Raw genomic sequence first — 24,678 nt, 5'->3', positions numbered from 1 at the left:
CCCTGTGTGCCCGTCCTCACCTTTCCAGGCAGCGGTCATGGGGTGCTGGATGGGGGGCCCAGTCCTGCCCATCTCAGGACCTCGCCTGTTCCCTTTGAGCTGCCAGCTCCTCCAGTCCTATGCCGGGGTGAGCTCAGACACAAAGGCAGCAGATGTCAGGGACAAAAGGTTTGGATGCTTCAGATCCAAAGAGTCACTGTGACGGCAAGTGGGGACGAGCTGAGCAAGCCAAGTGACTGCCATGAAATGGACTTTGTCAAAAGTTCCTTGGCCTCCAGGTCTCTCCTCAGGATTCACTGATAGAACTGGGCTTCCCTTCACTTTGAAAAACATCAGATTAAACAAATAATCCAGCATCACATTTTTTAATTTAAATTCCTAACTGGAGTCAAAGCATTAAACAAGTCAGATTATAAACAAATAAATGAAGGTTTAAAAAGCCCCTCCCGTGAGCCCAGTGTGAGGTGGGGAGGTGGTCAAGCTGGCAGGAGGAGCTGCGTGGGCCAGCAGAGCTCCCCGCCCGCCCCTGCGTGGCTCGCCCCGATGGAGGCTGAGACACATGGTACGTGGGCTGGTTCACCCCCTCTCACTAGTGGGAAATGCAGCTGGGAACAGGAGCCCAAGCACTGCCACAGTCACGAAAGAGTGGAAGCACCACCTCAGCCCAGGGTCTGCACCTCTCTTGGCCAGAAGGAAGCCCCAACAAGAATGTATTTCCTCACCTAATGGAGAAGCAGGAGGCAGGGACCATGCTTGGTAATCACCAGGCCGGATCCCATCCAGCCTTTCAACTGCCATCCTGGGAAAGGGAGACTTCAGATCCCATCCAGCCACTCAGCTGCCATCCTAGAAAAGGGAGAGAATGGGGCTCAGGCAGGACGGGTCTTAGGTAAGACCAACGAAGTAATGTCAGGGCAGAGCCCAGGAGAAAAGGAGACCCTTGGCATCCGTGTGGAGAGGCTGCAAAGGCAGCAAGTGACCTGGCCACACAGGCAGGAGGCCACAGCCTGCAACCACAGGCTCACAGCTGGGAGGTAGGAGAGGGTCTGCCCAGCTGGCTCCACACCCTCCGCCTACCGGCCCCCACCTTCCCCTCCAGCTTCAAGGGGACGGATTGACCCTGCTGGAGACCAGTTGCAACCACAGGCTCACAGCTGGGAGATAGGGGAGGGTCCGCCCAGCCAGCTCCACATCCCCCACCCACCAGCCCCCACCTTCCCATTCAGTTTCAAGGGGACAGACTGACCCTGCCGGAGGCCAGTGCAGTGCAGGAGGTGACAGGCAGGCTCAGAGGTCCTGGCTCAGAGCCCTGTGACCCTCTAAAGTGTCTCAACCTCTCTTAGCCTCTGCTTCCTAAAATAAAAACTGAAGATGTAGCCCTGCCTTGCCGGGTATTGGGAAGCATGAGCAGTACCTGTGTGTGGCGAGGCCTCGCTCCAGAGCTCGTCACCCCACAGGTCGGAAAGACGGACCCCACAGCTCGGAAAGACGGACCTCACAGGTCGGAAAGACAGACCCCACAGGTCCACACGGGAAGGCTGTGAACAGTAATTCATGGTTTTCAGAAGATAATAGAATGGCAGGCTCCTGGAAACTCAATCTAGAAAGCTGTCCACCTCTGCCAGCCTCTGACAGTGAGATAAATAAGTCTCCTCACTCGACAGACTCCGAGCCCAGGGCCGGACACACCAATGGTTATAAGTAAGTGCACACCAAGCTTCTACGAAGTGTCCCAGGGCACTGAGGACGCAGCGGCCACCCCTGCCCAGAGGCAGAGAGTGCAGATCAGGGCACGCTCCAGAGGGCGCATCTGCCAGGCCTCGGGGAGGAGCCAGGAGGGGCAGCCGCGGCAGGAGGACAGGAGGAAGACGGCAGCCCGGAGGGTGCAGCAGCCAGCAGTGAGCACTGACCAGCCTGCGGACCCCTGTGATGGCATTTTCCAAACACGGCCTGACCCCCTCACTTCTGGAGTGGACAGGGCTGCTCCACTTCCCACGCAGGAAGCTCTGGAGCCAACGCCGCGACTCACAACCTGCGTGGCTTCCCGAGCTGCTCTGCTGAGTCAAGGTTGGGAAACTCGGCCTCTGATCACGCAGGTTCAGCGTGCGGAGCCGCCCCACTCCTCACAGGCCGGCCAGTATCCGAGGTGCCCACAGCCAGCACCCTGCAGCCTTGAAGCTGTTCCACCATCGCAGGACATCGCACGTGCGGCCAGAGGACAAACGCCCAGAACCTGACCCTCATGGCACCGGAGGCCACTCTCCAGGACAGCCACTGGCCGGGAGAGGAAAGTCCACGCAGGAATATCCCCAGCTGCGTCTGGCTGGGGCCGCCTATGGCAGAGCTTGGCTCCTGAGCAGCCGGGAGCAGAGCGGGAGAGGCTGAGGGAGAAAGCTGGCAGGGGAGGTGCAGAGACCACGTGCACAGCCCACGCTGCGGGACACGGAAGGGAACAAGGGCAGGCCGGTGGCGGGAGTGCCTCGGGGAAGTCCTCAGTCCGGTGCTGAATGGAATAGGAAGACCCCACACAGGTCCCGAGAGCAACATTTTAGAGATCCCTCCCCACCAGCCAGTGGGTCCCACGGTCTGCGGGGCCAGTGCTGGGACACGCACCAAAACTGCGAGATAGAGGGATAAGGAAAACGTGGTGCCTATGCACAATAAACACCACTCAGCTCTAGAACGGATGGGACCCGGGCATTTCCAACACGGCTGGAACTGGAGGTCATCATGATAAGTGAAATAAACCAGCACAGACAGACAGGCTTCACATGTTCTCACTCCTCTGGGGGAGCTGAAAAGGTGGAGCCCCTGAAGATGCGGAGTGATTGGTGGTTATGAGGCTGGGAAAAGGAGAGAGGGGAGGGAGTGAAGAGAGGTTGATTCATGGGTACAGGTATACAGATAGAAGAAATGAGACCTGGGGTTTGATAGATCACTAGGGCAACCACAGTTTACAATAAGCCTTTGTATACTTCAAAATAGCTAGAAGGGAATAATTCAGACGTTTCTAACATAAAGACAAATGTTTAAGGTGATAGATACACCGGTTACCCTGGTTTGATCTTTTCACATTATATGAATGTATAAAATTATCACATGTACCCCAAAATATGTACATTGATTATGTATTCATTTAAAATATCAATTTTTTAAGCACCCAGGAGGATTGGGTGCTGGAGGGTGCTGTGGGCTGTGGGCTGACCCTCCCCTGCCAGGGTGAAGGGAAAGGGCCGGCTCTAATTGGCAGGTTCCTGGAGAAAGCAGCTCCAGGGAGAATGTCAGCACAGAGCAGTGCCAGATTGGAATCCTCCTGGATTTGCAAGAGACTGAGAGATTTCTGGCTACTGTGAAACACAGGGAGACGCTTTTGCACAAAGGAAATAAAGGTTTTCTTTTCCTGAACTTCAGTTCCTATTTGGAATCCCAAAGGGAAGAATTTCCACCAATCAAAAGATGGGATTTCTCAGCCAGAAAGTTCAGTCCTGTTTCCTCATAAGCCTGGTTGTTTGTAAAAATAGCTGGTGACGAGGTTTTCCGAGACATGGATTCATTCACAGGTTACCTGATTGTTAGGATCCAAAAGCAGAGAGAAGCTGCTAGGATACCAAGGAGCTGAGCCCTCGGCGGGGTCTGTTTACTGAGAATCAGGACAGTCAAGGCACTTGGGTTTTCAGTGCAGGCACTTGGTGACCCACGGGCTGTGAAACTGATGAAAGAGGAAGACGGTGGGGTTGTGGGTGCAGTGGTTCCTGTCCACCCATCTGCCAGGTTTTATGTGCCAGGGGCTCAACCTGCCTGCCCTGCCTGCCTGCCCTGGGACCAAGGGCCAGGGAGGAGATTAGATACAGACATCTATCCCCATTTCTATAAAAACCATGAGAATCAGGGCCTGCTAACAAGCAGATGTGACTCTGGCCCAGGAGATGGAAGCTTAGCAGGAAGCACCTTTGTCCTCATGGAGCTCAGAGTCCAGCTGAAGAGATGACAACAAACACGGAAATCAAGGCCCAAGGCATCCATCCCCACTGCGGTGGCACAGGGCACCTGGAGTGGGGCTGGGGCTCTTCCCCTGCAGCAGCTGGAGAGCGCCTGGCCAGCAGGGACAGGCACACATGGAAAGGAGGAGCTGCTGACACGCAGAGAGCGCATGGTCCAAGTGCCCATCCCTCGTCCGTTCTTCCAGCAGAGACCCCCAGGCCCTGTGCTGAGTGGTGAATCCACGCAAAGACCACACGTGCCTCCGAGGTGTGCATGGCACAGCAGGGGAGGAAGATGGGGGGGGTAACCTCAGCAGGAGGCTTGGGTTTTGAGGTTTCAGGGGACCCTGGGAGAGGCTGGGCCCCAGAGAGCCTCCCTGCTGTCCCCAAGTCACTAGAACCACCGCATGATCAGAGGAAGACACCAGAAACTCTATCGCATTTGGAGTCACTGTAAGTCGTTCATGAAAACATCTGGGAGATGCCTCTGCCCACTGACGTCGGCCCCATCTCGAGGGTGGGACGAAGCGCCTCAGAGGACGGTGAGGAAACAAGCCGGGCACAGAACAACAAACCACAGGATGTCACGGAGCTGTGGGATCCACCACAGCCAACCTCAGGAAGAGAGAGGAGGACGGCGGTGGGTGGGGGTCGGGACATGGGGAGATGGTGGTCAAAGGATATAGAGCTTCCACGAGATGGCAGGAGTGAGCTCAGAGGCCTGCGGTGCCCGTGGTGACCACGGTTATCACAATAACCATGTGTCAAACTCTGCAAGACCCTGAGAGTGGATTTTGCGTTCTCGTCACAAATCATGAGAAGCACGTGAGGTCGCGCATAGGGTAATTAGCTTGATCCAGCCATGCCACGATGTACACGGGTTTCAAAATATCACGTTGTGTACCATAAGTACATACAATTTTAATTTGTCCATTGAAGATATGAATTAATTAATTTAAAATGAAACGAAAGAACAGCGGCCCAGCTGGCCCTCCTTCCCCTGAGAGACTCCTCCACCGTGAAGTGGGCCTGGGATGAGGAGGAGGCTGCAGAACTCCCTGAGGGGACAGATGGGGCTGGCCGGGCAGATCAATGGGGCAGGGGCTGGACCCTGAGGAGGAAGCCCCCACTGCGCCCCTCGGCTGAGCGCTTGGTTTGCTGTCGGGGGTTTCTTCCCAGCCTGTCCGGCCGCCCCATGTAGCCATGAGGGTCCAGGCTGGTGTGGACACCCCAGGCATACCAGGTGACTGCTTCTGGCCCAGCTGCCGTGGTCCCACCCCGGGGTTCCCAGCGCCCACCCCCAGGCAGAGTCCGGTCCGTGCTCTGTGGAGCTCAGCGGGGAGGCCCAGGAGCAAGTTCTCAGCGGGGAGCAGGACGCCCCATCCTTCTTCTTGTTCTGCAGAACCAGCCACTGGAGCCGCCACCTGCTCTGGGCTTCCATGGGTGGGGGCTCATTCCTGGGGGCTGCTGGAGGGGGAGCCAGGGATGCAGAGAAGGGGGGGCTTTCTTTTCAACCTCCCATGAGCAGGAGAAGCAGCCACCTCCTGTTTCCTGCAGAGCCTCTGTGAGGATCCCACAGCTTCCTTTCCTCACACATCCCGGGGCCCCTTCTGGAGTGGCCTGGGCCCAGCCCTCCACGGGAGTCCACTGGCTATGGTCAGGGTAACAAAGCTGAGGCGATCTTCTTGGAACACCAAGCAGAAAATCCCTAAGAAAATCTCACAACTCGAACATCTAGCTGTGAGGACACCATTGCAGGATTATTGTCCACCGAGTTAGACACACACGGCCTGTGGTGAACTGCTTTGTGCACCACGTGAAACCTGCTCCATCCCTGCCAGAGACCCACATCGGGGGATCCTGTGCCTGCACGCAGGAATACCGTGAACACTGGCATGAAGTCAGCATCGCACCCGGGATCCCAGGAAGCTGCTGCTCCCTGCTCCATTGAGTTGGAAGATGTTTGATGTGCTCAGTCTCTGTTGCTGCTAATTTTACCACCGCTGTTGCAAACAGCATTTTGTCAATGTGATATGCAAATAAGACCCAAATGTAATTTCATATGTAAATAAGGCACAAATTCAAAATATGAACTGTGGAAACAGAGACGCTTCTCTTAATGTAAATTCCATATGGCCATTTATGTCGCTTATAAAAAATCTAAATCATATGAATTTCTCAGCTCACTGACATACTCCTACCGACCATCGAATGTCACTGGGTTCAGAAAAGACCCGCACTCCTCAGGCGCAGGCCGTCAGCCGGTTAGCTGGGCTGATAACCTCTGTGGTTGAAGTTGGATGGTAGAAAAGCCCCTTTTGCTTTCCAGTGCACAGCTGTGTGTATTGTACCCAGAGTGCACCAAGCAAAGCCCTTGGAATTGCTGTTTCATATTTCCTTAAATGAGATACAGCTGAATCCGTTCTAACGGCGCTCTCCGTTATGCTCTAGACGTTGTCCAGTGTCTGGTGTAGTCTATACGACACGAATGTACTAAGTTCTCTTCCTAGCCTGCTAGGCCAGCAAGCAGCTCCTATTTCTGTCTGCTGGAGATGAGCCTGTTGGAAGGGGTCTCAAGGCTGAGCAGGGCTGTCTGCTCCCGTCTCAGGCCTTGGATCCAACCATTATTCCTTTTCTGGGCTCAGCTCTTGTTTGCCTAAACCTGGCTAACGGCAGCCTCCTGTGAGCTGAATCACAAGAATGCAGGTCTCGACCCAACACGACTGTGCCTCGCTTTCTGGGGGTGGCTCTAGACATAGGCACCCTTCAGCCCTGAGTGCGGCTCTGACGGCAGGCTCTCTGCACGGGCTCTGGGCCGAGGAAACCCCGGGAGGCCCCAGAACTGCCAGTGGAAGGCTGGCTGCAGAACTGGAGCTGCTACGGTCCCGGTGAACTGCCAGACAGAGCATGGCCTGAGGAGGGGCTGTCTTCTGCCTTGGACTCCTGCCATTGCAGCTCCCGTGTCCCGGCTGTGCCTGTCCCGAAGGGTGTCCACATTTCAGCCCCTTGTAAGGCAGGCCCAGCCTAGGCCTTGGGGATGGGGGATGAGATGATTCAGCTCTGCACTCAGATCCTCTCTCAGCCTGCCCAGCCATCCGGTGATGGGGAGCGCTCCTGGCTCACACAGCTGTGACTCCTCTCCCAGACCCTTGGGTGCTTTCAAACCCTTAAGCTGTCCTGCTCCCCAGTGGAAGGACTGGGGGGCCCTCCTGCCGAAGGTGCAGCATAAAGAAACAAAGCAGCGTGGGGAAGTGGATGGGATTGCCTGGGTTTCTTCCCCATCTGCGGCTGCACAGACTTCCCCAGAGCCCTTTCCCCTGGATGGACGAGAGCCTCCTCTCCGTCAGACGCGAGAGGCTGTGATCTCAGGCACAGCTGCTGCAGCCTGCTGTGAGCGAGCCACCTCGTTAGAGCCATGCTTCCCTGATGTTCATTCTTTAGACAAAGACAGGTTTCCACCCTGGAGATCCCAGACACCAGGACCTGCTCTGTCCCATTGGGAGGACACGCACTGTGCCCACCCTAAGTGGTTCGAGGGAAGGCAACGGAGGGGGCTGGAGCCAGAAGTAGCTCAAGCAGAGATGAGAGGAGCCCAGGACCTTCCAGCCTAGACCACATCACCTGTAAGGAGGGTGGGTCCTGGCTTTTCACGGTCCACTGCCAGGCAGGACCACTAAGAATGTGTGTAAACACTGCAAGGCTGGGGACGACAATTCTTTGTGCATCTTTACAGAAACTCCAGCTTCGAGGAGCCACTAAGGGAGTGAAGCGGAACACGAAGCACCCACAGCTACTCCGTCAAATGAATGAGTGAGCGAGCGAGCGAGCAGACAGAGTATTCCCTGAGAATCTACTTTTCATAAGATCTTTACCAACAGGGTGGTTCTATGCTATGGCCCAGTGGACTTTTTCCAAAAAAGCAGAAAATGTCAGAGCAAGGAGCTCTTCCCATGGGACCCACTGCCTTTGGCCTTTCCCTGGGAAGCGTGTCTTAGATGAGTCAGTCAGAGGGAACCAGAGCTTCAGACCCTGCAGCGGCATTTGCCCAGGGGTGGATTTCTGATGGAGGGACTTGCCCATGACCTCTTCCAGGGGGGATTCCAGCTGCAATGATTCAGCAAAGGAGCCTCTGATCTCCACACAGGCAGCGAGCAGACCTCAGTGGGGATGGGCGAGCCCAGGACATCCAAGGCGGGCATCCGGGCAGGAGAAGCAGCAGTAACATCCTCCAGGGTGTCAGGCTGTAGAGCGACACTAGAAATGCCAGAAATGCCTTTGCAGACTATGGGTCAGAAGCCAGATTTATATACAATGCTGCAGGAAATATCCTTCCCATTGAGCAGTTTAGCAATTTTAGGGAACAGCAAAGCTCTGTTCTGAGAAGTTCAGGGTGCACGGGATCAACTGTACTGTTCAGGGAAACACATTGCACAGCCATATGGCCTGGCCTAGGATATTGGAGAGAAGACCTTGCCAGCCTCCCCACACCCTTGCCTCAGAGCTTTCATGGGGGAGCGTGTGGGGTGTCTCTTTACTCCACCACACACTGATGTGGAAGGGCAAGGTGGCGGCTCAGAGCTGACATTGATGGGAAGATTGAGATGTGTCCAAACAACAACATAGCAAAGAATTCCATCATTGATTCCACACGGGCTCTCTGAGTACCCATTCAGCATCCGCGGGCACAGAGGTACAAACATGGGTCACAGGGACGCGGCCAGGCAGGGCCTTGTGGTCAGTGGGAGCCTCCCCTCTGCAGCTTTCAGCCCAGAGCCACGTGGCGGAACGTGCCCTTCAGGGAGAGCCTCGCGGCTGTGGAGGACACATGGGGTGGGAAGGGCAGCAGGCAGGCATGCAGACGCGGTCGGAAAGCCCACTCAGGCCCTGAGCAGGATGGGCTTCTTCTGACACGGATGAGCCAAGTCCTGCCTCCCTAGAGAGAGAGAGCCTGATTAGTTCTGGGAAAGTGGGCTGTGGCTTAACTTCGGTATATGAAAAGGGCTTGAGATTCTGAAGATAATAAAGATATGCACGCATTTTCCATAAAATCTTGTTAATCACAAATGCAAATGACCAGCAAGGAGGAGTAGAGAGCAGTGAATAGCCAAGTTAAAGGTTTCTTAATGATTTCAATTAAAAGAAAACAATGAAGGCAGTTGCAGAGACTGGGAAACCCATGACTTGCCGTGTTCCTCCACTGTGAATAAGCAGCTCGTGCATACAACTGAGACTGCCGCAAGTCCTTCTGTGTGTGTAGGGATCACGGTGGGCAGGATGGTGGGGTCTGCGCTCCATACCCCAAAGCCAGGGGCAGCGTTTTCCTGGGGGAAAGCACAAAGGTGGATTCGTTCCTGCCAGTGCAGTTCCTGTCCAGGGGCAAGGCTCAGTCACCAACAGCAAAGAAAGCGACTGGAGCAAGGTGTAAATCCTGCTTTCCACAGGGGCCCACAGCAGTGTCTCCCAACCCACTGATTCTTCTGGGGTATGTCCTGGCTACACCCCATGAATCTGGATGGCCCCAAACCTACTTGAATGAAAATCAAGTGTGACCAAAGCCATTCTGGGCCAGCTCAGGCCCAGCGCCAAGTTAGGCCGTCGGCTTCCACTGCTTCAGCCTTGACGAGCTTGCTCTGGGGAAACCAACCACCGTGCAGCACTCCCTCCATGCTGTGAGGGAGCTCGAGCTAAATGTATAGGGGCAGGGATGCCTGGCACGCCACCCAGGTGCTCCATATATGCCAAAGTGCGATACCAGACGCAGAAGCAGGGAAGCCACCTGGAAGTCCAGACCAGCTGAACCTTCAGATGAGTCCAGCCCTGGCTGTAGCGCCCAGCAGGAACCACTCAGCTGAGCTGTCGTCACCCCGTGCAACCTCGAGGTATCCTTGTAGGTTGTTTGAAGCCCAGGGTTTGAGTGGTTTCATATGCAGCAGCCCAAACAACGAGAAGAGCAAGGGGTGCAAAGCAAGAGAAGGCTCCAGGCATTAGAGAGGAACAACAGGAGGGGCATGAGCTGCCCTGGGCAAGAGCAGGAGGGGACAAAGCTTCCCTGGTATTCCCATGAAATTAGGGTTTCTTAGTGTCCAACATTGCTGGGAGAGAAGGAACCGGAGCCCAACGTGAGCAAGCTGGGCTCATACCAGTGAGGGATGTCTGGGAGCAGCCACATGGTTTTCTCCTCCATCCTCATCCCCACACTCGCCACCACCTGCGGCACTCAAACAGGCCTCTGTTCCAGGGTTACAGCCCCCAACACATCTGGGAAGAGTGAAAAACAGTATCACTGTCAGGACACACGGCAAAGGGTGTTTCCTATTTCCTTTCCTGTTCTCCTCTCTCCTTTCCTCTGCCCCTTCTTTCCTGTCTTCCTTCATTCCTTCGTTCCTTCCTTCTTTCTATCACTTCTCCCCTATTCATTCCTTTCTCCCTTCCTCCTTCCTTCTCTCCCTCCCTTCCTTCCTTTCTTCCAGCAAGCACATGAATACTTTTCCAATGTCAAAAGAAATGTCTTTCCAAATGGAGGTTCCAGTTCAGGAGGTGTGCTTACTGTTACTCTCTTTGTAAAACTACAAGTCTCTGTTGTCAAGCCACAGCAGTGTGCATCAACACGAAGACTGTGTAGGCTGTTCTGATAGTTAGACCAATCCACAGTGAGAGACACTGCACAGGAATCAGGTCCAATCTGCAACCATGAGCTCACAGCAGTGGAGCAGAACGTCCTTTGCTCACAATGCCCTAATTTCTTCCCCCACTAATGTTTATTTCAGATTAATGTCCTTATGAGAAGGACCTTACCTGAGTGTTGTCGTTATTGAAGACAAAGACTGTGAGCCATGAGCAAAACGAACACAATTAGAGTTCAGATTTCTGTGAGCTTTATTTTTAAAGTGTGCCAAATGTGGTAGCCATGGCCAAGTTGCCCCTGTACATTTTTAATAGTATGCTGGAAATTACAAATAGATAGGCAGACAGGTTTTTAAAAATCATGTAACATATTATGTAATTATATAAAAAATCTTTTGTAAATTATTTAGTAGGTCACAGTGAATTACAATACTGTCTGTAATTGCCTCATTTTAAATTTTTTTATTATACGTGTGTGTTTGTGTGTGTGTGTGTGTGTGTGTGAACCACTGATAAGAAAAGTTGATACCTTTTGGCTCCTGGAATAGGTTATATTTAAGACCAGTGAGCATTGTTTCGAATGGAAAAATCATAGCACATGACTTAATGTTTTTAGTTATTTGTAACAGGTTTATTTAGGTATAACTGACATACTATAAACTGCACATATTAAAGTAAACAATTTAGTACATTTTTAACATGTGCTCACACCCACAAAACCATCACTGCAATCAAGATTAAAAACAACAATCATTGCCTCAAAGATTCCTCAATGTCCTTGTGAGACTTCCCTCCCAGGCTCCCTCACATCACCAGCACAGAGAGCTGCATATGTGTTTTTTTTGTTTGTTTTTTTTGTTTTTTTTGTTTTTTTTTGAGACGGAGTCTCGCTCTGTCACCCAGGCCGGAGTGCAATGGCCGGATCTCAGCTCACTGCAAGCTCTGCCTCCCGGGTTTACACCATTCTCCTGCCTCAGCCTCCCGAGCAGCTGGGACTACAGGCGCCCACCACCTCGCCCGGCTAGTTTTTTGTAGTTTTTAGTAGAGATGGGGTTTCACCATGTTAGCCAGGATGGTCTCGATCTCCTGACCTCGTGATCTGCCCGTCTCAGCCTCCCAAAGTGCTGGGATTACAGGCTTGAGCCACTGCGCCCGGCCAGCTGCGTATGTGTTTACAGGGTATACGTGGAATCATCTAGAACATATTCTTCTGGGGGAGGAGGAGTCTGGATGCTTCCATGCAGCATAATTACATTGAGATTCGACCATGACCTTGCAATCATAGCTCATTCCTTTTCATGACTATGTAGTGTTTCGCATTATGAAGGTGCTGCAACATATGCATCCATTCACCTCTGATGGACATTTGGGCTATTACAGATAGAGCTACTATGAATATTAGTAGGCAAGTCTCTGTATAGACATATGCCTTCACTTCCCTTGAGTGAGTACAGAAGAGTAGAATGGCCAGGTCATACAGTAGGTTTACGCTTGTATTTTTAAGAAACCAATGAGTCAATTATAAAGTTACACTCCCATATTACACTCCCACCAGCAATGGGTAAGAGTCCAGGTGCTCCCCATCCTCACCAACCTGGGGACACTCCACTGTTTCACCTTGAGACGTTCTAACAGGTGTGCAGTGGCATCACCTTGTGATTTACATTTGCATTTCTTTAAAAACTAATAATGGTGATAGTTTTCATGTGCTTTTTGCCATCTATATATCATCTTTGTGACATGTCTATTTCTTTTCTTTTTTTTTTTTTTTTTTTTGCAGAGCCTCGCTCTGTCACTCAGGCTGCAGTATAGTGGCACAATATCAGCTCACTGCAAGCAACCTCTGCCTACCAGGTTCAAGCAATTATCGTGCCTCTCAGCCTCCCAAGTGGCTGGGATTACAGGTGTGTGTTACCATGCCTGCCTAATTTTTTTTTTTTTTGAGAGGCAGGCTTTCCTCATGTTGGCCAGGCTGATCTCAAACTCCTGGCCTCAAGTTATCTGCCCACCTTCGCCTCCCTAAGTGCTGGGATTACAGACATGAACCACCATGCCTGACCTTGTTTCATTCCTTTGCCCATTTTTAATTGAGTTTATTATTTCATTTTGAGAGGTCGTTATATATTCTATATGCAACTCCCTCTTTCAAATATGTGATTTTGAAAATATTCTCTCTAAGTGTGTAGAGTGTCTTATTTTTTCAACCGTGTGTCTCAAAGGGCAGAGTTATTAAGTCTGATATGGTTCAATTCACCTTTTTTTCTTTTCTCGAGTATCTTTTTGGTGTCAAATATTTATAATGTTTGGCATAATCCAAGGTTACCAAGGTTTTCTCCTACATTTTCTTCCAGATTTATAGTTTTCAGTTTTACATGTAGGTCTATGATCTATTTTGAGTTAATGTTTTGTATATGATGTGAGATATTAATGGAGGTTCTTTTTTTTTTTTTTTTGGCTTATGGACATCCCATGGTTCCAGTACATTGCATGTATTCAAATTCAGTAGTCACAGCTGGGTGCAGTGGCTCATGCCTGTAATCCCAGCACTTTGGGAGGTAGAGAGGAGTGGATCACCTGAGGTCAGGAGTTCGAGACCAGCCTGGCCAACTTGATGAAACCCCATCTCTATTAAATACAAAAATTAGCTGGGCGTGGTGGCACACACCTGTAATCCCAGTTACTTTGGAGGCTGAAACAGGAGACTTGCTTGAACCCGGGAGGTAGAAGTTGCAGTGAGCTGAGATCGTGCCACTGCACTCCAGCCTGGGCAACAAGAGTGAAACTCCATCCCAAAAAAGAAAACAAAGACAATACTCACTTAAATCACAGTGCCTAATCTGCTGTTCATCCATGTTCATGCTTTCATCTCAGACACAGTAGCTTTTATCTTTGGAAGTTCATTTGTAGTCTCCTTTAAGTCTTCTATGTCTTTACTCTGTGCTGAGTCTGTCCTCCAGTTTTTTGCACAATGCAATGCAATTGTAACAACTGTTTTAAAATCCTGATCTCTTTACCTTGTCATCTCTGTCATTTCTGGGTTGGTTTTGGTTGACTGATACATCTGCTTTCCTGCATGCCTGATCACTCCCTCATTAGACAGCAGACATTGTGACTTATACCTCATTGGGTGCTGGATATTTCTGTATTCCTCTACATAGTCTTGAGCTTTGTTCTTGGACCCAAAAGTTGTTTAGAAACCATTTAGTCCTTTAGGGTTTTGCTTTTAAGCATTTTTATGTTAAATCAGAGCAAGATTAATTCTGAGGCCAATCTTTCCCTACTGCTGAGGCAAAACCTTTCTGAGTCCCCTGCCCTCGCAGTTCTACTCCGTGGGAGTAGGAACTATTCCCAGCCCTGTGTGAGCATCGAGGATTGTTACCTCTAATCCTTTTGTGCGGTTCTTTCCTTGACCTTTTGTCATTTTCTCACAAGCATGTTGATCAATATTCAGCGTGAGACTTGAGAAGAATTTCCACAGAGTCTCAACGACTCTTTCTGTTCTCTCCCAATGCCACTCTGCCCTGCAAATTCCAGGCACTTCAACCCCCACAACTGCCCACTCTGTCTCATCACATCAGGGAGGCCCTGAGCTTCGCATGGAAAACCCTGAGCAGGGGCTGGGGCGATTTCAGGGCTCGCCTCGTTCATTCCCTCTCTCTCAGGGATCATTGTCCACCACTGACATATCCAGTCCTCACAACCATTGTTTCCTACATTTTGTCCACTGTTTAATTGTTTTAGCTAGGAGAGTAAACCTGATTCCATTACTCCAAATTAGACAGAGGCAGAGACCATGGAATTTTTAAATTAATTTCCAGTTATGTGAAACTCTGACATTAAAACACTTTTAAAAATTAAAAATTATAATTACTTATGCATTTTTTCTTTATCTTAGGTTTATTTTGCTATTGTAAAAGTTTTTCAAAACAATCCATGGTTCTTATAAAATTATGATACTTTGATCCTAAAAACTGAGATGAAAGATGATTAAAGTAATACCTAGGACATTAGAACGTATTTTTAAAATACTGAATGAGTAAACCAACAAACAGAGCAGATACAAGTATGTGACATACTTGAGGCTATTCCTTTCTGTTTGTTAATTTTCCTTTCAACAGGTCCCTCAGCTGCAGGTCTGTTGGAGATTTCTGGAGGTCGACTCCAGACCCTGTTTGCCTGGGTATCAGCAGTGGAGGCTGCAGAACAGCAAATATTGCAGAACAGCAAATATTGCAGAACAGCAAATATTGCTGCCTGATCCTTCCTCTGGAAGCTTTGTCTCAGAGGGGCACCCAGCTGTGTGAGGTGTCACTCAGCCCCTGCTGGGCGGTGTCTCCCAGTTAGGCTGTATGGGGTGTCAGGGACCCACTTGAGGAGGCAGTCTCTCTGTTCTCAGAGCTCAAACACCATTCTGGGAGAACCACTGCTCTCTTCAGAGCTGTCAGACAGGGACGTTTAAGTCTGCAGAAGTTTCTGCTGCTTTTTGTTCAGCTATGCCCTGCCCCTAGAGGTGGAGTCTACAGAGGCAGGCACGCCTTGTTGAGCTGTGGTGGGCTCCACCCAGTTCAAGCTTCCTGGCTGCTTTGTTTACCTACTCAAGCCTCAGCAATGGTGGACACCCCTTACCCAGCTAGGCTGCCACCTGGCAGTTCAATCTCAGACTGCTGTGCTAGCAGTGAGCAAGGCTCCATGGGCATGGGACCCGCCGAGCCAGGCACAGAAGAGAATCTCCTCATCTGCCTGTTGCTAAGACCATGGCAAAAGCACAGCATTTGGGCAGATGCGTCCCGTTTTTCCAGGTACAGTCTGTCATGATTTCCCATGTCAAGGAAAGGGAAATCCCCTGACTCCCTGCACTTCCCGAGTGAGGCGACACCCCGCCCAGCTTTAGCTTGCCCATGGGCTGCACCCACTGTCCAACCAGTCCCAATGAAATGAACCTGGTACCTCAGTTGGTAATGCAGAAATCACCCGTCTTCTGCATGGATTATCCTGGGAGCTGCAGACTGGAGTGGTTCCTGTTTGGCCATCTTGGAATGGACCCCCTGTATTTTTTATTTTTAACATAAAAATGTCATACATTTTTATGTCATACATTTAAATCCTACATCAGTACTATTTCATTACATTTAGAGTGTTTACCTAATACTCAAATTAACACATACATGCTCATTGTCAGTAACATAGGAAATGTAAAAAAGTCCAAAGAAAGTCAAAGAACTTGATAATCTTGCTCCCAAGAAATAAATCCTTCCAGTTTTATGTTTCTGTTTGTAAATGTACTTGCGGATTTAGAATAATGCTGTGTAGAATTTTTTTCATGCAACATATTACTTGTTTTTTCTTATGTCATTTAACATACATCAAAAATATAGTTTAATGCTTGTTTTAAATTCAACATCTTATTTAATCCCTCTTCTACTTTAGACGGGTTATTTTTAGTTATTTTGCTATTCTAAATCTAAAAGTTAATGATATGTTTGTCTTATCTATAAGTTGTGTTCATTATACAGATCCTGTCCCTTGGAAGTAACTGACTCTTACTGATAGTCTTCTACCAGGCATTAGGCCAACAACCTTGCAGCCGGGGCGCCATTACAATTCCACTTTGCAGATGAAAAAACTTAGGTTTTGAGGTTCGATAGAGAGTTGCAAAGCCTGGAGATTTTTTGTTGTTTGTTGCTATTCTTCTATCACTTTTTACTTTGTAAGAACTTTTTTTTTTCTCCTCCCAAATGCTATGTTGCTCTGAGACAAGTCAACTAGTTATCCATATTTCTGTTTTTCTTGTCTTTTCTTCACATGTAACTCTAGAGAATTCCCAGAATTTATTTTAGTGTATACCATGATGCAAAGGCTTAACTTCTTTTGACATAAAATTAGTGATGCTTCAAAACCGTATGTGTGTATGAATGGATGTGTAGTCACATTATTTACATTGTGTTAATGATTGACAGTGAGAATATTGTGACCTCTGCTTGGTCACGGCTTCTGCTGTTACTCTCGTTTGAAAACAAAGTCTTAGCTGTTGTTATTGTGTTGCTCTTACTCTGCTCCTGCTGCTATGAGAAAAGGCTCTAGACTGAGTAATTTACAAACCCCATCCTGGGTACTCTGTCCTAAACACACTTTTTCATTCTTCACAGGGCCAGACTGAGAACGTCATCTTTACATAGTTTCTCTCTTCTTACATTTTACCATAGGCAGTCAAGAGAAGCTATGCCACACACTCAACTCTCTGCTTAGGATTGTCTTCAGCCAGATACCCCACTTTACCACCCTTGAGTCCTAGCTTACTGCCACGAAGCACTAGGATTCAAGCATAATTCATCCCAGCTCTTTGCCTGTAACAGGATGGCTTTTCCCCAGTTTCCAATACCTCGTTTCTCAGTTCCATCTAAGCCCTCATCAGAGTCGCCCTGTATGCTCCATTCACAGAGATTTAGGCTTGTCCTAGCCTACTCCTCTGGGCTCGTCTCCAGCCTGCCTGCTGCCCAGTTCCCAGGCTGCTTCCTCATTGGTAAGTTTGTGTTATAGCAGCAACCGTCTTCTTGGTACCAATTTATGTCTCCATTTGTTCAGACGTAAGCTGAGACTCGGTAATTTATAAACAACAGAAATTCGTTTCTTACAGCTCTGGTGTCTGGGAGGTCCACGATGGAGGCGCCAGCAGAGTTGATATCTGGTGAAGGCTGCTGTCTGCTTTGTATTAGGCTGGTGCAAAAGTTATTATGGTTTTTGTCATTACTTTGAATGGCAAAATCCACAATTACTTTTGTGGCAACCTAATAAATGGTGCCTCTTGCTGCGTCCTCAAGAGGGGAGGACCTCTTTCTCTCAAGCCCTATTGTAAGGGCACTAATCCCATGCATGGGGCAGTGCCCTCACGGCCTAACCCCCTCTCAACAGCCCCACTTCTTCATACCATCACCTCGGGATTTAAGTGCCAACCTGTGAATTTTAGAAGGACACATATATTAAAACCATAGCAGCTTGACAAAATGATCTTGCAGCCTACTGTTGGCGGGGGAGGGAGTTCTCAATATTGTTAGTTTTTATTTAGGATTTGACCCACCCCAACTCTTTAGTTATTTTTTAAATCTTGATTTCATAAATGCATTGATCTTTAATGAATTGGTCAGCTTCCCATCTTTTTCTGTTCTTGGGGACAGATTGTATAACATGAATTCTCGGATTCCTGAAATTTTGAAAGAACTTTTTCATTATCATCTGGAACTGGGGCATTTTTAGAGGTGACTGTGTAAAAAAAATTATAAAATCAATTTTATCATTAGTTAATTTTTCAAGTTCTTGAATTTTTAGTATAACTTTGAAAAAAAAATCCTCTTTTTCGAAAAGCCTTCACACTTCTCAAATGTAATACAATAGCATTTCTGTCTGCATAACATTTTCTTTTTAAAAAAAGAATAAAAGTCTGCTCACATGCTGTCATTACACCTGCTCCCTCATTTCTAATTTTGCCTGCTCTCTCTTCCCTGTATTGCAATGTATCTTTAAGGCAGTAAAAATGATAGTGGATTTATTTAACTGTTGTAAGCTTTCAGTGCCTCTAAATTATTAATTTCTCTATTTCTCTTTACTAATTAATTCTTCTTCTTTCTAACATTTATATTTCCGGTTATTTTTTCATCAGCTTCTTGAGTTCAGTACATAGATCAAAGTGTAAATCAAACACATAATTGTGAAGCAGTTCTAAAATTTAAAATATAATAACACAAAAATTAAAAACAAATATGTGACAATCAAAGCAGTTCTCAAAATAAAATTTACTTTGAAAATCATCATTTTTTCACCTTTTGTGGTATTTGCATTTGTTGCTTCATCTTCTGGGAATGTGACAGAGTCCTTTTAATTTAGCTGTGCTTTTTTTTAAGTTCTAATAAGATCACATTTTTAAAGCAAAGTTCAGTTAAACTTTAAAGAAAGGTATAGTTCTGATTGTAAGATTAAAAGTTTTGAATACTGAATAATAATAGCTATCGCCATTATTATATTCCTCGGAGACATGTCTCAAATTCCAAGTGTTATTACAGTGCTTTATGTGAACTTTCTTATTTAATTTAATTTCATGTCAGCCTTTTAGACTAGGCATCTTTATGTTCATTTTAATAAGGAAGCTGAGATTCAGATGTTAAGCAACTTGGCTAAGATCCCACCATCAGAAAGTAGAGAGTTCAAATCTTAGTCTAATTAGGAAGCTCTTTCTATTACATCACGTTACATACCACTTGAGTTATAGTAATGTTCCTGAGATGTTTATTTTTGTCTACTTTATTTCTATTCAACTCAATGCTTTGTTTTTTTAAGAAAAGTTTCCCATTAGGTTATTTGAAGCATTTTCCTTTGTGTTTTCAACACATTCTGTGATGGGGTTTGGATGATGTCGTGGCTGTGACAGCAGAGGCAGGCAGCACCCACACGGCGTCCACGCACACCCGGGTCCACGCAGACGCAGGCAGCACCCACACGGCATCCACACACACCTGGGTCCACGCCGACTCAGGCAGCGCCTACACAACATCCACACACACCTGGGTCAGTGGAGAGGCAGGCAGCGCCCACACGGCATCCACGCACACCTGGGTCCGCGCAGACACAGGCAGCGCCCACACGGCATCCACTCACACCTGGGTCCGCGCAGCCGTGCAGGACAGCTTTCTGCACATCCCCAGCTCATCAAGTACACTGACACCATGGGAGCAGCTTCTCACACTCATCAGTGTGAGGCAGCCAGCATCCCCGGGGACAGCCCGCAGCCAGGGGATCAGGTCAATAAACAGTCCAGTGTCCACCCTCCAACTGGACCATGCAGAGCTACTGAGCTACCCCAGGGCTACCGTGCCCCAGCTGCCCCCAGCTCACCCATGCACCCTGTCGTGGTGAATGTTGTGGGTAAACTTGGCTGGATGGACCTCTGACTAAACATAATTTCTGGGCGTGTCTGAGAGTGTGTGTCCAGAAGAGATTAGCCTTTGAATCGGTAGACTGAGGGAAAGAGATCATCTTCCCCAGTATGGGTGGCCTCATCCAATCTGTTGAGGGCTTGAATAAAAGAGAAAGGTGGGGGAAGAGCTCTGTCTGCCTGCATGAGCTGGGACCTTCATCTTCTCCGGGCTTCAGACTGGAGCTTGCACTGTTGGCTCTCCCGGGTCCCCAGCCTGCCAAGTGCAGATCCTGGGATGTGTCAGCCTCTGTAATCATAAGCCAAGTGCTTATGATATGTATTTTCATAAGAACCCTAATAAAGCTTGTGTGTTGCCCTCCCCCATCCCTGTCCACATGTCCCACGTCCTCACCCTGCTTTCAGGATGGTCTCTCAGATAAACCACGCCCTGCTAAGCCCTCATCTCAGGGTTTGGTTTAAGAGGAATAGTCAAACCGAGAAAGTCCAGCAAGAATTAAATCTTCATCTAGCAAAATAAAATGTGGCTCTTTATTCGGCTTAATGTTGTTGACCTTGAAGTCTTCTTAATCTAATACTAATAACATCCCCACACTGTCCTCTAGAGAATATGGACTTAGGAAGAAAACAATTCTCTTCTAAAGTGCTTATCTCTCATGCTGTTTGTTTTCTCTTACAAACTCAACGAGTTGCACTTAGTTTTGTAACACAGAGAGCCACTGCCTCATGAGTATGGAGGGACCCTTCCCATTTATCAGGATTGCTGATAGGTTCATTCCAGCTTCATCAATAAAACATCTTATTTATGCATTCTTCTTTAATACCTTTTGTACCATTTTATTGGTTTTCAATTCTTACTTTGGCTTTGCTATAATCTCTTTTAATGATTTTGTACGAGCAAAGGAACAAGAAAACTCAAAGTGTTGTCTTGCCTTATTCTGTAACAAGAATGACCATAAAGTTCTAACAATTAAGGCAGTGAGTCATTGGTGGATGACAAATAGCCCAGAGGACCAGAATATGCACAGTGAGGAAGAGTGGCATATTGGGAGGTGACAAGCGGAGCGGTGTTCTGCTGACATTCCTGTTTTCCTGGTGAAATAGAAGAGACACTGAGCAGAGGGTGAAGAGGGGCCTGTGTTGAAAGCTTAAGGAGGGCAGGTGTGGAGCAATGGTGAGTGGTGTGAAGCACCCGTCTCTTGGGCCTGGAGGGCGTCATGGAGACCTGAGAGGAGTGTTCTCAGGACAGCTAGGCACTCATTTCTAGCCACACTGGGGCTTCAGGCACAGGTGGAGAAGAGGCTGGGTACAAACTGTCCTCTGGGCTGGGGTCTTTCCAGTTGGGGTTGATGGCTAGGTGCAAAGATAGAAGTAGAATTTCTGGGGAAGAGACCAAGGTGCTGGGAGACCTCAGACACTAAGTGGAGGGTGAGGTCAAAGACAGTGCAAAGGCCATTGTTATACAGTGGGGTTAGTGAGCTCCAGAGATCAAAGGTGGGGAGGCCACAGGTAGCAGTGAGAGGTAAAGTGTGGTATAAGGTCTAGGGCAGCATCAGCTTGACTGGGCCACGGGTGCCCAGATATTTGCTCAATGTTATTCTGCACGTGCCCATGGAGGGGTTTTCATAAGGGAATAGCATTTGAATCAGAACCGAAGGAAGCTGGCTTCCCTTCCCAGTGTGAATGGACCTCATCCAATCAGCAGAGGGCCAGAAGAGCACAAAAGAGAGGCCCTCTCCCAGAAAGAAGAGCTCCTCCTTCTGACTGCCTGGAGCTTGGACCTTCTTCTGTTTCCTGCCTTTGGACTCAAACTGAAACATGACTCCTCCTGGGTCTCAAGGACCTGCCGACCTTCAAGCTGAAATTCTCCCCTTCAGCCCTCCAGGACCTTCAGCTCAATGGCCACAGGTCTTGGGACTGTTCAGCCTCCATAATTGTACAAGCTGCTGCTCACGACATGTCTCTCCTTTTCTCTGCATGTGTGTTTACTCATTTGTTGATTTATGTAAGCACCTTGATGGTTCTGTTTCTTTGAAGAGCCTTAACTAAATGGCAGGAGGAGGTATCACTGGACATGGAAGGTCCTGGAAATGCGAGGCAAGGGTGGAAGAGGGTTGCCGAGAATGGTGGACACTCAATGGAAGCAACCCAGGCAGTGGGCCAGGTGCTCACCTTTAGAAAGAATGAGGCAGTGTGACAGGTGCCTTAGCAGGGGGCCGAGGCTTCAAAGGCACTCAGGACTACTGGGAAGAGAATGTTCTGGAAGGTCCACAGAGAAGCAAGGCCATCGGCCTCTCCAGGCCTATCCAATGAGAGTCCCAGGCGATGTAATGACCATCAAAGCCAGCCAAGGGTCAGCAAAGGCAAGCAGGTGAAAGGGGCATTCAGGGAAGAGGAGGAGTTGGGTAATTTGGGTAATTTCTGTATATGGTATAAGTTAAAGGTACAACTTCATTCTTTTGCATGTGGCTATCCAGTTTTCCCAATACCATTTGTTGAAAAGACTGTCCTTTTCCCTATTGGATAGTCCTGGCAACTTTTTAAAAAATCACAAGACCATTTATGCAAGCGTTTATTTCTGGGCTCTCTGTTCCATCTCACTGATCTACATGTCTGTCTATATGTCAATATCACTCTGTTTTTAATACTGTAGATTTTTAGAAATTTTGAAACTAAGAAGTGTGAGACCTCCAACTGTGTTCTTTTTCAAGATTGTTTTTGCTATTTAGAGTCCCTTGAGATTCTATATGAATGTTAGGATGGATTTTTCTAGTTTTGTAAAAAAAAATGATGTTGGAATTTTAAGATAAATTGCATTCAATCTAGACACCACATCTTTCAATTTTAGGTCTTCTCATCTGTGAACAAAGGATGTCTATTTTTGTAGTATCTCTAATTTCCTTGAGCAATATTTCATCGTTTTCAGTTTACACATCTTTCACCTCCTTAGTTCGGTTAGTTTCTATTTTTTATTTTGTTTGGTCTCACTTTAAATGAAATCACTTTCTTAATTTCTTTTTCAGGTTGTTCATTATTAGTGTGTAGAAACACAGCTAATTTCTGTGTGCTGAGTATTCTGTAACTTTGCTAATTTTGTTTTCAGTTCTATCATATTTCTTATGGAATCTTTGGGGTTTTCTACATATGAAATTATATCATCCATTAAAGGGATCATTTTACTTTTTATCTCCCAATTTTAATGCTTTTTATTTCCTAATTTCTCTGGTTAAGATTTCCATTACTATGTTGAATGTAAAAGTAGGCATTCTTCCCTTGTGTCTTAGCTTAGAAGAAAAGTTTTCAGTCTTTCATCATTAAGTATGATGTTAGCAATGGGCTTTCCATAAATGGCCTTAATTATGTTGAGGTAGTTTCCTTCTGTTCCTAGTTTGGTGGATGTTTCTTATCATGATAGGGTGTTGAATTTTGTCAAATATTTTTCTCCATCAATTGAGATGATCACATGGGAATTGTTTCTTCATTCTGTTAATGTAGTATATTACATTAATTGATTTTCATATGTTGAACTATCCTTGAATTTCAGAAATAAATCCCACTAGGTTATGAGTATAATTTGTTTGATGTGAAATTCAATTCTGTTCGCTAATATTTGGTTGAGGATTTTCACATCAGTATTTATCAGAGTTATTGGTATGTAGCTTACTTTATTGTAGTAGCTTTGTCTTGCTTTGGTGAAAGAGTAATCTTGGCCTCGTAGAATAAGTTTGTGGAAGAATTTGGAAAGGATTAGTGTTAACTCTTCTTTAAATGTCTGGTAGAATTCACCAGTGAAGCCATCAGGTCCTGGGCTTTTCTTTGCTGGCAGATTTCGGATTCAATCTCTTCGCTAGTTCAATGTCTGTTCGGATTTTCTATTTCTTCGTGGTTTAGTCTTGGTAGGTGATATATGTCTAGGAAATTATCCATTTTGTCTTGGTTGTCCAATTTTTTGGCATATAAATGTTCATACTATTGTCTTATTAATATAATCATCTTATTTCTGTTAAATCAGTGGTAATGCCTGCACTTACATTTCTGATTTTAGTTATTGAGTCTTCCCTCGTTTATCTTACTCAGTCTAGCTAATTGTTGATTTTGTTGATTTTTTTCAAAGAATCAAATTTGGTTTTACCCTATCATGTTTCTGTTCTTTATTTCAGTTGTCTCTACTCCAGTCTTTATTATTTATTTCCTTCTACTGGATTTGGGTTTAGTGTGTTCTCCATTTTTCTAGTTCTTTAAGGTGTAATGTTAGGTCATTAATTTAAGATCTTTCTTCTTGTTTATCATAAGCATTTACACTATAAACTACCCTCTTGGCACAGATTTTGATGCATCTGGTAAGTTTTGGTATGTTTGCTGTAGCTCTGCAATATACTTTGAAGTCAGGTAATGTGATGCCTCCAGGTTGGTTCTTTTTGCTTAGGGTTGCCTTGGCTATTCGGGCTCTTTTTTGGTTTCATATGAATTTTAAAATAGATTTTTCCAGTTCTGTGAAGAATGTCATTGGTAGCTTAATAGAAATAGCATTGAATCTGTACATTGCTTTGGGCAGTATGGCCATTTTAATAAGATTGATTCTTCCTTTTTCCATGAGCATGAGATTTTTTTACATTTGTTTTTGTCTTACCTGATTTCTTTCAGCAGTGTTTTGTAATTCTCACTGCAGAGATCTTTCACCTCCCTGGTTAGCTGTATGCCTAGGTATTTTATTATTTTTGCAGCAATTGTGAATGAGATTGCTCTCCTGATTTGGTTCTCAGCTTGGCTGTTGTTCATGTACAGGAATGCTGGTGATTTTTCTACATTGATTTTGTATCCTGAAACTTTGCTGAAGTTGTTTATCAGCTGAAGGAGCTTTTGGGTTGAGACAATGGGGGTTTCCAGATATAGAATTATGTCATCTGCAAATAGGGATGGTCTGGTATCCTCTCTTCCTACTTGGATACCCTTTATTTCTTTATCTTGCCTGATTGCTCTGGCTAAGACTTCCAATACTACGTTGAATAGGATTGGTGAAAGAAGGCGTTCTTGTCATGTGTTGGTTTTCAAAAGGAATGCTTCCAGCTTTTGCCCATTTAGTATGATGTTGCCTGTTAGTTTGCCATATGTGGCTCTTATTATTTTGAGTTGTGTTCCAAAACATCATGG

Source organism: Macaca nemestrina, chromosome 9 (assembly GCF_043159975.1).
Source record: "Macaca nemestrina isolate mMacNem1 chromosome 9, mMacNem.hap1, whole genome shotgun sequence".
In the NCBI taxonomy this organism is placed as follows: Eukaryota; Metazoa; Chordata; class Mammalia; order Primates; family Cercopithecidae; genus Macaca; species Macaca nemestrina.
This window is presented reverse-complemented; position numbering follows the sequence as displayed.